Below are 14,597 nucleotides of genomic sequence, written 5' to 3'. Positions count from 1 at the left end.
AAATATTTAACAATGAATACAGTTTTACAGAATACAAATATAAGAGAAAGTTCTAAGTGCTGGTAACTGTAACTGTGCTATGCAGTACAATATTTCCTGTATTTTAGAATAGCTGAATTAGAGGATTTTGAATGTTTTTATTATAAAATGACAAATACTTTGTATAATTGATATACAGTTATTTTAATTGAATCATTCCAGAATGTATGCATACAATGAAATGGCACATTGCATCAAATAATTCTTTTTAATTCAAATAATATAATTCAATATCATATTTTCCCATGTACCCTTATTTTATCAGAATCTTACTACTACTGAGATAAGATGTATTCCCCTAAGAAAAAAGTCATGGAGGAGTTTATATTATTTATGTTTATATTGCTATGATAAAATAATATGACTAAAGTGAACTAGGGGAGAAAATTATGTACTTTGTCTTACAACTGCCAGGACTTACTCTGTCACCAAGTAAAGTCTGGGAAGAAACTCAGAAGAAGTTTAATCAGAGACCATAAAGAAGTGATGCTTACTGGCTTATACAACAAGGTTTCTTCAGCATGTTTTCTTATACAATCCAGGGACATCCAATTCTAATGGAGGAATTTTCTCACTTGATGGGTTGTTCCTCTTTCCAGATTCCTCTAGATTGTGTGTTAAGTTGACAAAAAAACTAACCAAAAGAGTGGTTCATCTTCATAAATGTGTTGAAGATGTATTATTGTACATTGATGAAAGAGAAAAAGGAAAAGTGAAAAATAGCAAAATAAACACAGGGCTTTTTTTCAAATGTCTTTGCTTAATGTAAATGAAATGAGTAAATTTTATGTAACCTAAAATAAAGTATAGTTTTCATTTCACCTGACTTTCTAAGAGAGATATATTGAATAAATGACTTAAATAGTATTATGATCATTGGTAATTGACATGTACATAAATTTATATACATATTGGTAAAGTAGCAATCAAAAATTTAAATTGTATTATTATGTTTATAGACTACTATATGATTACTAATGACTACCTAGAAAGTATAGGAAAGAATTTTAACTTGCTGAAAATAATTGATGACAGTGATCTTTTATTTTTGGATTAAAAATAGGAAGCTGGAAAGATATGTCGTAATGGTGTCCAGAACCAACTGCTCTTATAAATGACCAGGGTTTAGTTTCCAAGACCCATATGGGGTGTGTGTAATGCCTGCAATTTCAGTTTTATAGATTCTGGTATCAACAAGTACCTACATATATGTGGTACACATACTCAGGCATACATATATACACAATAAATAAAAGGTCTTTTATTGGATATTTTCTTTATTTACATTTCAAATGTTAACTCCTTTCCCATTGCCACCTCCCGAAGCTCCGCATCCTATCCCACCTCCCGGCTTCTATGAGGGAGTTCCCCCACCAACCCTCCCAATCTTGCCTCCAGGAGTTCACATTATCCTACACTGGGGCATTGAGCCTTAACAAGAGCAAGGACCTCTTCTCCCATTGATGCCCGACAAGGCCATCCTCTACTACGTATTCAACTGGAGCCATGGGTCCCTCCATGCATACTCCTTGGTTAGTGGTTTAATTCCTGGGAGCTCTGGCTGGTAGACATTGTTGTTCTTGCTATGGTGTTGCAAACCCCTTCAGTTCCTTCAGTCCTTTTTCTAACTCCACCATTGGGACCCATTTTTCAGTCTAATAGTTGGCTGCTAGCATCCACCTCTGTATTTGTCAGGCTCTGGCAGATTCTCTCAGGAGACAGCTGTATCAGGCTCCTGTCAGTGTATACATTTTGGCATTCACAATAGTATCCAGGTTTGGTGACTGTATATGGGATAGATCCCCAAGTAGTACAGTCTCTGGATGGCCTTTCTTTCAGTCTCTGCTCCACATTGTGTCTCATTATGACCTCCTGTGGGTATTTTGTTCCCCTTCTAAGAAGGACCAAAGCACCTACACTTTCGTCTTCCTTCTTTTTGAGCTTCACGTCTGTGAATTGTATCTTGGGTATTCTAAACTTTTGGGCTAATATCCACTTATCAGTAAGTGCATATCATCTGTGTTCTTTTGTGATTGGGTTACTTTACTCAGGATGATATTTTCTAATTCCTTCCATTTGCTTAAGAATTTCACAAATTCATTGTTGTTAATAGCTGAGTAGTACTCCACTGTGTGAATGTACCATATTTTCTGTATCCATACCTCTGTTGAAGAACATCTGGGTTCTTTCCAGATTCTTGCTATTATAAATGAACATAGAGGATCATGTGTCTTTGATATATGTTGGAGCATCTTTTGGATATATGCCCAGGAGTGGTATAGCTGGGTCCTCGGGTAATACTATGTCCAATTTTCTGAGGAACTGCTATACTGTTTTCCAGAGTAGTTGTACCAGCTTCCAATCCCACCAAAAATGGAGAAGTGTACCTCTTTTTTCACCCTCACCAGCATCTGCTGTCACCTGAGTTGATTTGCATTTCCATGATGACTAAGGATGTCAAACAATTCTTTAGGTATTTATTGGCCATTCGAGATATCTCTTTATAGAAGGCTTTGTTTAGCTCTGTAACCCATTTTTCATAAGGTTATTTGATTGTCTGGAGTCTAACTTCTTGAGTTCTTTGTATATATTGGATATTAGCCCCCTATCAGATGTAGGATTGGTAAAGATCTTTTCCCAATCTGCTAGTTGCCGTTTTGTCCTATTGACAGTGCCCTTTGCTACAGAAGCTTTACAATTTTATGAGGTCCCATTTGTCTATTGATTATCTTAGCACATTCTTAGCCATTGGTGTTCTGTTCATGAAATTTTCTCCTGTGCCCATGTGTTTGAGTCTCTTCCTCACTTTCTCTTTTATTAGTTTCAGCATACCTGGTTTTATATGGTGGTCCTTGATCTACTTGAACTTGAGATTTGTATAAAGAGATAAGAATGGATCAATTTGCATTCTTCTACATGCTGACCACCAGTTGACCCAGCACCATTTGTTGAAAATGCTGTCTTTTTTCCACTGGTTGGTTTTAGCTCCTTTGTCAAATAAAACGCCTTTACAAATTTAAATGTTACTATGACGTTGCCATATCCTATACCAAGTTTTTTTCTGCTTGAAACAATCTATAGATTACAATTATTTAACTACAGATTATAGAACTGAGAATGTACCTCAGTTAGTATAGATCTGGTCTGGTATGTATAAGAACCCATTTCATCCTCATGATTGTGTAAACTAAGTTTAGTCATGAATACCTGTAATTCCAGCACATGGAAAGTAACAGAAATATGAGAAGTTCATCCTTAGCTACATGGTGATCTTGAATTTAGCCTGGGATAACTGAAACCATGCTCCAGAGCAAAAAGTAACTTATATATTTAAAAATTTCAAGGCAAAAATTACACTCAAATATTTTTAAAATGGGCGATGACATTGCTATTATCTGGAGTCAAATGTTCTGCCATGTTTTAAGGTTTACCGTTTTTTAAAAATAATTTGTGAGGTTTTTGAGTAAGAAGTCTATTCTATATTAATTGAAATTTAATATGAAATGAAAATAGTACTATGTATAGTGGCTGTATAATAAAAATAATAGTAACAAATTGTCAACATTTGCAATTTTCTTTATCTCTGTTTCTTTGTTTTTCTCTTTCTCTGTCTTTCTTTGTCTCTCTCTGTCTGTCTTTCTATCTCTTTTGCTAATGTGTGTGTGTGTGTGTGTGTGTGTGTGCGTGTGTGTGCGCGCGCGTGTGCATACATGTATGCCCATAAGTGCTTGCATGTGTGTGCGTTCCTGCATGGAAGTATGGAATAGAGGCATTAATGTTTGAATTCCTCTTCAATCACTCACTACCTTATTTTTGTGACTGGGTCTCTTAATCTGGACATCAATATAAATTATTGGAGGGAAGTTGGCCAGTTAGCCCCTGAGGTACTCTTGTCTATGCCTCCCATAGCTGGGATTACAATTGTATGGTACTACATCTAAATTTTTACCTGGGTGTTGGGGATCAGAACTCAAGTCCTCATGTTTGTACAATAAGCACATTACATACCAATAAATCTCAACAAATGGCATTATTCTCTTTCTTTTAAAAGTATAAATCCAGAAACTATTATCTTAAACACTGTTTTATATTATTAAAATTTAGAAAATAACAGAGCAAAAATTTAATTATTGTGTGTGAATAATTGAGCAATGTCTAGGTAAGTAGTAAAATAAAAATATACTTAATGAATTGTTTATTATATTAAAAATTCATTCCTGCCTTTAAAGTAGGGAATAACTAGGTGTGTTAATTTAACTACATTTTCAAATAATTAGTATTATAGTGTATGAGTATATTAAGTAATTATATTCACAGTATAAATAATTGGAAATATTTTCAGCAAAAGAATAATAAAAATATAAAAATGAAAATTAGTTATAGTTATTGCTTGATATGTAGTTTTGCCTCAATAAATTCAAAATTATCAATTGAGGTAAAAACAAGCTGTACATTTCATCCTGAAAATATCAAAATTATTTAAAGATGCTACAGTTTTAATTTTATTTTTGCAAACAATTACATTTTTATTATACATTTCGTGTTTTATTTTTTGAGGCATGGTCTTTCTATACAGGTCAGGTTAGTTTTGCTTTCATTACATACTGCAGATTATCCTCAATTTTTGTTCCTTCTTTTCTACCATCTTGTGAATGCTGGAATTACGGACATGCTCCACAATGTCTGCCTTGTCCTATCCTGTTTATAACAGCAAAATTACAAGCCATAAAAACTTACGTATGATCTTAAAAGGTATGATTAATTTTTATTTATTTGGAGGTTCCAGAGTGCAAATACCTTGGTTTATTTATTAGTAGAATATATACTAGATTTCTATTGTCTTCAGTGTCTTTTATCATTTTTCCATTTTCCTGTAAATTCTTTTTCTGAAACTGTTTCCTTGATGAACCTTCATCATTATGTTTGGGAAGTGGATGTCAACCTTCAAACATTTCAACACATATAATTTTTGGTTTATACAAAAGCTTAGGAATTTTAAGTGCCCAGGGAGTATATTTAAAATGCATCATTCTAGCTATTCCCTTATTCTCCTTTAGATGTCTCTTATTCTACCACAGTGAATTATTCATAGCTTACATTATGAAGTTCAAAATGATATGAAATCACACAAAATGCATTTTGAGACTTTAACTCAAGCAGAGGGACCAGAGACATATATCATTTAGTGGAGATTTTGCCACAAATGTTTAGATAGCTAAAAGCAGATATCATAAAACAAGACATGTTATTACAGCCCTACAACATGTATAAAACATAATTCTTAAATCCAGTAGACTGGAACAAAATCATTTCAGTCATATATCAATCAACACAGATAGTTATGGGTCTGCATTTTTACTTTGTTTTAACAAGATATGAATTGAGTGTTGTTATCCCTTGGTGGCTTAGCAGGCTTGACAGCTTTAAAAACTATAGAACTTTAAGAAGGACTCTATTCCCAATATTTTATCTATTGTCATGTATGGAGATTTGTATTGGAATTTTCTTCATCCTTTAACACATAAAACAATTAAGAAGCTGTATCTTGATTTTCACATCTTTTCCTAAATGTGATGGTTAGTGTAAATTGTCAGCTTTACATGTTACAATTAGCTGAGCATCATGTATGACAGCAGCAGTATATTTTTACCCAATGTTTCCAAGAAGCAAAGTTTTACTCTGCATTAAAACATTTTTTTTTCTCTTAGGCTATTTTATACTTTCAAAACATTGGCTATGAAGATTATGAATTCTTTTTTTTTTTTTTTTTTTTTTGGTCTTTTGAGACAGGGTTTCTCTGTGTAGCCCTGGCTGTCCTGGAACTCACTCTGTAGACCAGGCTGGCCTCAAACTCGGAAATTCGCCTGCCTCTGCCTCCCAAGTGCTGGGATTAAAGGCGTGCGCCACCACCGCCCTGCACAAGATTATGAATTCTTAGTGCAGTAAAACTATGGCCTTGTTCTTCTTTAATTGTCATCCATAGTGGACTACTGCACACCATATTTGGAGATGAATTTCCATGCATAATATTGTTACAGAGATTAGTATGTTAATCTGTCAATCAAGTATAACCCTTCTTATATATGAGCTATGGGAATAGGACATTTCTAATTTTTACACCATGTTCATATTCTGATCTGCAATTCCCATTTACTCTAACCTAACACAGCTGTCATTGTCTTCATAAGTCAAAAATGTGCTGTTGAAAAGTGCAGAGAACAGATTATATAGCTCAGTTCATTAAATCCACTCCCTTTAGTTCCTGGAATGGAGGTAAGCAAATTGTTAAACTCTGGGAAAAAACAATTGGATAACCATCCAATGAATAAAAAACGTGATGAATAAAAATCATATGATAAAATCTGAGAAACACAAGAAAAAATATGTTTAGAAATTTGTTTCTAACTGGTATGACAAATGGAGAATTCTTACTGTTCAATAACTTTTCTATGGATATTGTAAGGAACTACTAAACTGAGCCAAGGTTACTTACTGTCTTACTTGCTACTTACTGCTCCAAACAACTGTTAATTCCAATAAGATCTTATGAAGCACATAGACAAGGACAGAAATTTAAAAACAATATGATGGTAAAAATACAAACAAGATGATCATAGAGTAGAAACAAACTTACAGAGGTGTTTCCTTTAGTTTTATAAATACAAAAAAGGTGAATACGGGGAAGTTTAGTAAGTATTATTAGGGTATATTATTTGGGAAGCATTATAATACAAAGCTTCTTTTACATTTTCAACTTGTTTAATTTCTATACACAAAGCTACAAACATAAACGGGGTATCACATGATATTTTGATGCATTTATATATCAGATAGTCCTTAAAAGTAGTAGTAATATACTCATCTTTATTTTTAATATCTTTGTATGGAAACATTCAACATCTCCTTTATGTAACTTAAAAACATTATTTTTCAATTTTGTTTATATGCATATAAGTGTTTTTCCTGCATGTATGTTCATGTGTCATGTGCAAGAAATGTCTGTAGATGCCAGAAAAGAATGTATAATTCTTAGGAACTGGATCAAATGTTAAGCCACCATGTGGGTTCTGGAAATTGAACATAGGTCCTCTGCAAAAAAAGCCAGTGACTTTTACCAATAAGCATGTCTCTCGTGCCAAAAACTTTATAAATGTACAGTATACTATTATCTATAGTCACTGTCTTGGCAATAAAAGGCAATTATTGTTGTGTAAATGACAGGAAGGTGTGTGTGTGTGTGTGTGTGTGTGTGTGTGTGTGTGTGTATTACCATTGTCTGAGGAACTAAGAATTCTTCAGATTTGACAATGTAGAAGCAGATTCTTCTTTAAAGAATATGGTGAGCTGAATCTAGGATATGTGAGTTAAATTCTTCCTTGTACAACTATCAACATAGTGAATATTTTGTCCTCATCTATTCATATCAGTCATTGCTGTATTTGTCAGAGTTTAGGAAAGTACTCAAATGGTCCTAATCCTTAAGGGTACTCTTCATAATTAGGAATTATTGAATTATTTTATACTCTATTTCAAAGTAAAGTGAAATACTTACATGGGTTATATTGGTGAGACTACTTACAAAGTAAAAAAAAATGTGTCAGGAATAGGGATATTCAAAGCAGTTGTTAAGTATTATCTATGGAAATTATTATTTACCTACCTCAAACTCTCGACTATAACCTATGTGACAAATGGTTGGAGTTAGGTCTGTATTCTAGTATATTTCATATATATTATTATATGGATATGTAGGAGGGGATACACATTGGTCCAGAAGAGAGTGTTGGATTCCCTTGAGCTGGAACTGTGAGCCCTGTAAAATGAGAGGATGTACTGATTCCTCCTAAAGAGCACAGATCCTTAACTACTGAGGCACCATTTCTCTTGCCCTTCTGATATTTTTCTTGATTTGATAGAAAAATGTTGATGGTCCCAGAGTAAGTTAATTTGGCACCTACTCCTGGATTCATGTTCTAGTAGATGAGTAAAAGAGGGTTTGTTCTTTCAGTAAACAAAGTCACTGAAGAGATTAAATAGTCTTTTGAAATCCTCTTTTTTTATTAGATATTTTATTTACACTTCAGATGGCATCCCCTATCCCCATTCCACACCCCCACGCCTTAGGAAACCCCTATCCCATGCCCCCTTTTCCTTTTTGCATTTATACATTTTTAAAAATAATGTTAATCATAGGCTTTATAAGTTTTGGAATTATTGTTCAGTGGGTTACAGAGGTGTAACCCACTGACCTACCTAGATATAACAACTATCTTTGAATGGTGGAGATACATGAATATCTGCCTCCTTGTCTCCCCCCTCTTTCTCTCTTTCATCACCTAGCTTCTCCTCTCCTTCTTCTTCTCCTCTTCTTACTCCTTTTTTTCCTCTCAGTATTTCTCCTACCTTAGCTCCTCCTACACATCACCCTTCCTGTTAAAATGAAACTTTTCTCTCAAAATACAATTAGAGCATAATAATGCCAATTTGTACCAGTGAGGTAAAGGATAGTCCTAATACCCAGTCCATCCTTTTGTTGACTAAACAGTTCCTCTGTCATCTCTTCTAACTAAAACATTTAGTTCTGAACCTGGCTTTAGGATGAAGGTCATCTGACGACCATCCACTCAAATCTTTTCTCTTAAGGTCAATAGCTATATGTTTTCAACCCCATCAGAAATCCAGAATGACTGAGTTAACTATAATTGTGGGAAGCACAAAGCATAGTTTCTAAAACTTAGCCAATTTATAGAGACCTCTGAACACTTGGACACCCACTCTACTTCAAAACGTTGGAGCATCTATTCTTCTGCCTTCTGGCCCAGGATCATCTGACAGACCTTAGTGCTGCAGAATTATTAAGAGCTGATTACTCTGTCTAGGCAGATATAATCAGTCGACTATTCTGCAAGTGTGTCCTTTTCTGGACAGTAATTTGTCTGTAGAAGGAAAGTGGCAATTCTTGCCTAGTGGCTGTCTCACCACAACTGGAGTAACTCCAAGGATGCTCAATTTCTTCTTAGAATTCAATATAGGAAGCTGTCCGGAGCAGACAGGTCTCTAATGAAAATGAACATTAATACTGAAATGTTTGTCATGTCAATTCTAAGGATTTCTGATGTTTTGAAAACCAGCTATCCATGTAAGGTAATCTGGACTGTTGCCTGTTAACTCCACTCAGCTATTTCTAAATAAAACATAGAGAACACCCTTATAATAAACTCCAAGTCATGAATTTGCTATAGTCCCTTAACTCACAGGCTAACCATCTCAAATCGGTTAAAAAATGTTAAAGAAGGACTGGGTCTAAGCTTTGTATTCCTAAATGTGTTATACTGGTACAATGCCTATGAGAGTAACAATATTCATCTCACTCTTATATCACTAAGAAGCTCATGCCAATGAAAACCTTAAAATTTGTAAACAAAGCAAATTGGTGCCATTTAAGAATTTATATCTTCATCTTGATATTAATTGTACAGATTTCTACTAATAGGTTATGGCTATGCAATAAACCCTAGCTAATCCTCTCTATTCTGACAAAACCAGTACTTTTCCCTAGAGAGACAGCCCAACATTTACCACCTTAGTCCCCAAGCCCAGGGAATAGGGGCGCTGACACATCATTAGGTTCTTCAAGCTGATTATGGGCATTGAGATATTAGAAGAGGAGTGGGGGGGAGAGCAAATTGACAATCCTCTGATGCTATGTCTTCGCTGCCTCCAGATGGAATTCCCGAACCTCAGAGGTTTGAGCAGGTCTGCCCAGCTTGCTTGTTGAGTAGATACCCCAAGGCTGATCATTCTGCAATATACAATTCTCAAAACAAATTTTAGTATCAAGATAGTTTTTTTTTTTTTTAAGAGGGCTGACATTTTATTGAGAATGTTGGTTCTAACCGCTTTTCTATTTTTTCCCCTCTTTTATTGGATGTAATATTTACATTTCAAACTTTATCCCCTTACCATATTTCCCCCACCACCCTGGAACCCCTTATCCCATCCCCCCTCCTCCTGCTTCTATGAAGGTGTTTACCCACCTACCCCCAGCCCCCCTCCTCACCCTCAGATTCCCCCCTCCTCTGTGCTCAGCCTTCAGGGTACCAATGACCTTGTCTCCCACCTATGCCCAACAAGGCCATCCTCCCCTACATATACAGCTGGAGTCATGTGTCTCTCCATGTGTGCTCCTAGGCTGGTGGTTTAGACCCTGGGGAGCTCTGGCTGGTTGGTACTGTTGCTCTCCTCACGGGGCCACCAGCAATTAAGGTTCCTTCAATTTACTCTCTAACTCCTCCATTGGGAACCTTTGATCAGATTAATGGATAGCTGTGGGTATCTGTCTCTGGGTATGTCCGACTCTGGGGGACCTCTAAGGAGACAGCCTTATCAGGCTGCTGTCAGCTTTCCCATCCTGACATCCCTATCAGCGTCTATTTTTGGTGACTGCCCATGGAATGAATACCCAGATGGAATGGTCTCCCTACAACCCCCCCTTCAGATTCTGTCCCACACTTTGTCTCCATATTTGCTCCCTTGGGAATTTCATTACTCCTTCTAAGAAAGACCTAGGCATCCTCACTTGTTCTTTCTTCTTCATGAGCTTCATGTCATCTGGTAGTTGAATCTTTGTTGTTTCAAAGTTTTGGGCTAATCTCTGCTTATCAGTGAGCAAATACCATGTGTGTTCTTTTGTGATTGGGTTACCTCACTCAGGATGATATTTTCTAGTTCCATCCATTTACCTAAGAATTTCTCGAACTCATTATTTTTAATAGCTGAGTAATATTCCATTGTGTAAATGTACCACATTTTTTGTATTCATTCCTCTGTTGAAGGGCATCTGGGTTCTTTCCAGCTTCTGGCTATTATAAATAAGGCTTCTATGAACATAATGGAGCATATGTCTTTGTTATTTGTTGGGGCATTTTCTGGGTATATGCCCAGGAGTGGTATAGCTGGGTCCTCAGGTAGTGCTATGTCCAATTTTCTGAGGAACCACCAGACTGACTTCCAAAGTGGTTGTACCAGCTTGCAACCCCACCAACAATGCAGGAGTGTTCCTCTTTCTTCACATCCTCGCCAGCATCTACTATCACCTGAGTTTTTGATCTTAGCCATTCTGACTGGTGTGAGGTGGTATCTCAGTGTTGTTTTGATTTGCATTTCCCTGATGACTAAGGATGTTGAGCATTTCTTAAGGTGCTTCTCGGCCATTCGAGTTTCCTCAGTTGAGAATTCTTTGTTTAGCTCTGTACCCCATTTTTTAATGAGGTTATTTTGTTGTTTGGCGTCTAATTTCTTGAGTTCTTTGTAAATATTCGATATTAGCCCCCTATCGGATGTAGGATTGGTAATGATCTTTTTCCAATCTGTTGGTTGACATATTGTCTTGTTGACAGTGTCCTTTGCCTTACAGAAGCTTTGCAATTTGATGAGGTCCCATTTGTCGATTCTTGATCTTAGAGCATAAGCCACTGGTCTTCTGTTCAGGAACTTTTCCCCTGTGCCTAGGTATTCGAGGGTCTTCCCCAACTTCTCTTCTAATAGTTTCAGTGTATCTGGCTTTATGTGAAGGTCCTTTATCCACTTGGAGTTGAGCTTTGTGCAAGGGGATAAGAATGGATTAATTTGCATTCTTCTACATGTTGACTTCCAGTTGAGCCAGCACCACTTGTTGAAAATGCTGTCCTTTTTCCACTGGATGGATTTAGCTCCCTTGTCAAAGATCAAGTGACCATAGGTGTGCGGGTTCATTTCTGGGTCTTCAATTCTATTCCATTGATCATTTTGTCTGTCTCTGTACCAATACCATGCAGTTTTTATCACTACTGCTCTGTAGTACAGTTTGAGGACCGGAATGGTGATTCCCCCAGAGGTTCTTTTATTGTTGAGAATAGTTCTCGCTATCCTAGGTTTTTTGTTATTCCAAATGAATTTGTAAATTGCTCTTTCTATCTCTATGAAGAATTTATTTGGAATTTTGATGGGTATTACATTGAATCTGTAGATTGCTTTTGGCAGGATAGCCATTTTTACTAAGTTAATCCTGCCAATCCAGGAGCATGGGAGATCTTTCCATCTTCTGAGATCTTCTACAATTTCTTTCTTCAGAGACTTGAAGTTCTTGTCATACAGATCCTTCACTTGCTTTGTTAGATTCAATCCAAGATAATTTATTTTATTTGTGGCTATTGTGAAGGGTGTCATTGCCCTAATTTCTTTCTCTGCCTGTTTATCCTTTGAATAGAGGAAGGCTACTGATTTGTTTGAGTTGATTTTATATCCAGCCACATTGCTAAAGTTGTTTATCAGGTTTAGGTGTTCTCTGGTGGAAGTTTTAGGTTCACTTAAGTATACAATCATATCATCTGCAAATAGTGAAATTTTGACTTCTTCCTTTCCTATCTGTATCCCTTTGACTTCCTTTTGTTGTCTAATTGCTCTAGCTAAGTCTTCCAGTACTATATTGAATAGGTAAGGTGAGAGTGGGCAGCCTTGCCTAGTCCCTGATCTTAGTGGGATTGCTTCAAGTTTCTCTCCATTTAGTTTGATGTTGGCTACTGGCTTGCTGTATATTGCTTTTACTATGTTTAGATATGGGCCTTGAATTCCTGATCTTTCCAAGACATTTAACATGAAGGGATGTTGAATGCTTTCTCAGTGTCTAGTGAGATGAACATGTGGTTTTTCTCTTTGAGTTTATTTATGTAGTGGATTACATTGATGGATTTCCGAATATTGAACCATCCCTGCATTCCTGGGATAAAGCCTACTTGATCTTGATGGATAATTGTTTTGATGTGAGTAGATCACTGTTCAGTTGCCAAGTGTATGTGGGCTTTCTGTTGTTTTTGTCCATGTCAAAGACAAGTCTTAATCCATGGTGGTCTGATAAGGTACTAGGGATTATTTCAATCTTTTTGTATCTGTTGAGGCCTGTTTTGTGACCAATTATATGGTCTATTTTGGAGAAGGTACCATGAGGTGCTGAGAAGAAGGTATAGTCTTTTTTTTTTTTTTAAGGATGAAATATTCTATAGATGTCAGTTAAGTCCAATTGGTTCATAACTTCTGTTAGTTTCATTGTGTCTCGATTTAGTTTCTGTTTCCATGATCTGTCCATAGCTGAGAGTGGGGTGTTGAAATCTCCCACTATTATTGTGTAGTGTGCAATGTATGCTTTAAGTTTTAGTAAAGTGTCTTTTATGTATGTGGGTGCCCTTACATTTGGGGCATAGATGTTGAGAATTTCGAGTTCCTCTTGGTACATTTTTCCTTTGATGAATATGAAGTGTCCTTGTTTATCTTTTTTGATTACTTCTGGTTGAAAACTGATTTTATTTGATATTAGAATCGCTACTCCAGCTTGTTTCTTGGGACCATTTGCTTGGAAGATTATTTTCCAACCTTTTACTCTGAGGTAGTGTCTGTTCTTTCCACAGAGGTGCGTTTCCTGAATGCAGCAAAATTTTGGGTCCTGTTTATGTATCCAGTCTGATAGTCTATGTCTTTTTACTGGAGAATTGAGTCCATTGATATTAATCGATATTATGGAAAAATGAGTGTTGTTTCCTGTTAATTTTGTTATTGGCAGTGGAGATATGTTTGTGTAGCTACCTTCTTTTAAGGTTTTTGGAAGATTACTTTCCTGCTTTTTCTAGGTTGTAGTTTCCCTCCTTGTGATGGAATTTTCCACCAATTATCCTTTGAAGTGCTGGTTTTGTGTTGAGATACTGTGTAAATTTGGATTTGTCATGGAATATTTTGGTTTCTCCATCAATAATGATTGACAGTTTTGCTGGTTATAGTAGTCTGGGGTGACATTTATGTTCTTTTAGGGTCTGTATGATATCGGTCCAGGATCTTCTGGCTTTTATGGTCTCTGGTGAGAAGTCTGGTGTAATTCTTATAGGTCTGCCTTTATATGTTACTTTGCCTTTTTCCCTTACTGCTTTTAGTATTTTTTCTTTGTTTTGTACATTTGATGTTTTGACTATTATGTGGCGGGAAGTATTTCTTTTCTGGTCTAAACTATTTGGAGTTCTGTAGGCTTCTTGTATTTTTATGGACAGCTCTTTCTTTAGGTTAGGGAAGTTTTCCTCTATAATTTTGTTGAGGATATTTACTGGTCCTTTAAGTTGGGAGTCTTCCCCTCATCTATTCCTATTATCCTTAGGTTTGGCCTTCTCATTGTGTCTTGGATTTATTGTATATTTTGGGTTAGTAGCTTTTTGTATTTTGCATTTTTTTGACAGTTGTGTCAATGTTTTCCATGGTATCTTCTGCACATGAGATTCTCTCTTCCATCTCTTGTATTCTGTTGGTAATACTTGTGACTATGACTCCTGATCGTTTTTTTAAGTTTTCTATCTCCAGGGTATTCTCCCTTTGTGATTTCTTTATTGTTTCTACTTCCATTTTTAGATCCTGCATGGTTTTGTTTAATTCCTTCTCCCGTTTGGGTGCATTTTCTTGCAATTCCTTAAGGGATTTTTGTGTTTCCTCTTTAAGGGTTTCTATCTGTTCTTTGAGAGTGTTAGTTATATCTTCTTAAAGTC

The sequence above is a fragment of the Arvicanthis niloticus genome, chromosome X (assembly GCF_011762505.2).
Source record: "Arvicanthis niloticus isolate mArvNil1 chromosome X, mArvNil1.pat.X, whole genome shotgun sequence".
NCBI classification, from domain to species: Eukaryota; Metazoa; Chordata; class Mammalia; order Rodentia; family Muridae; genus Arvicanthis; species Arvicanthis niloticus.
The sequence above is the reverse complement of the archived record's forward strand: the minus strand, read 5'-3'. Positions refer to the sequence as shown.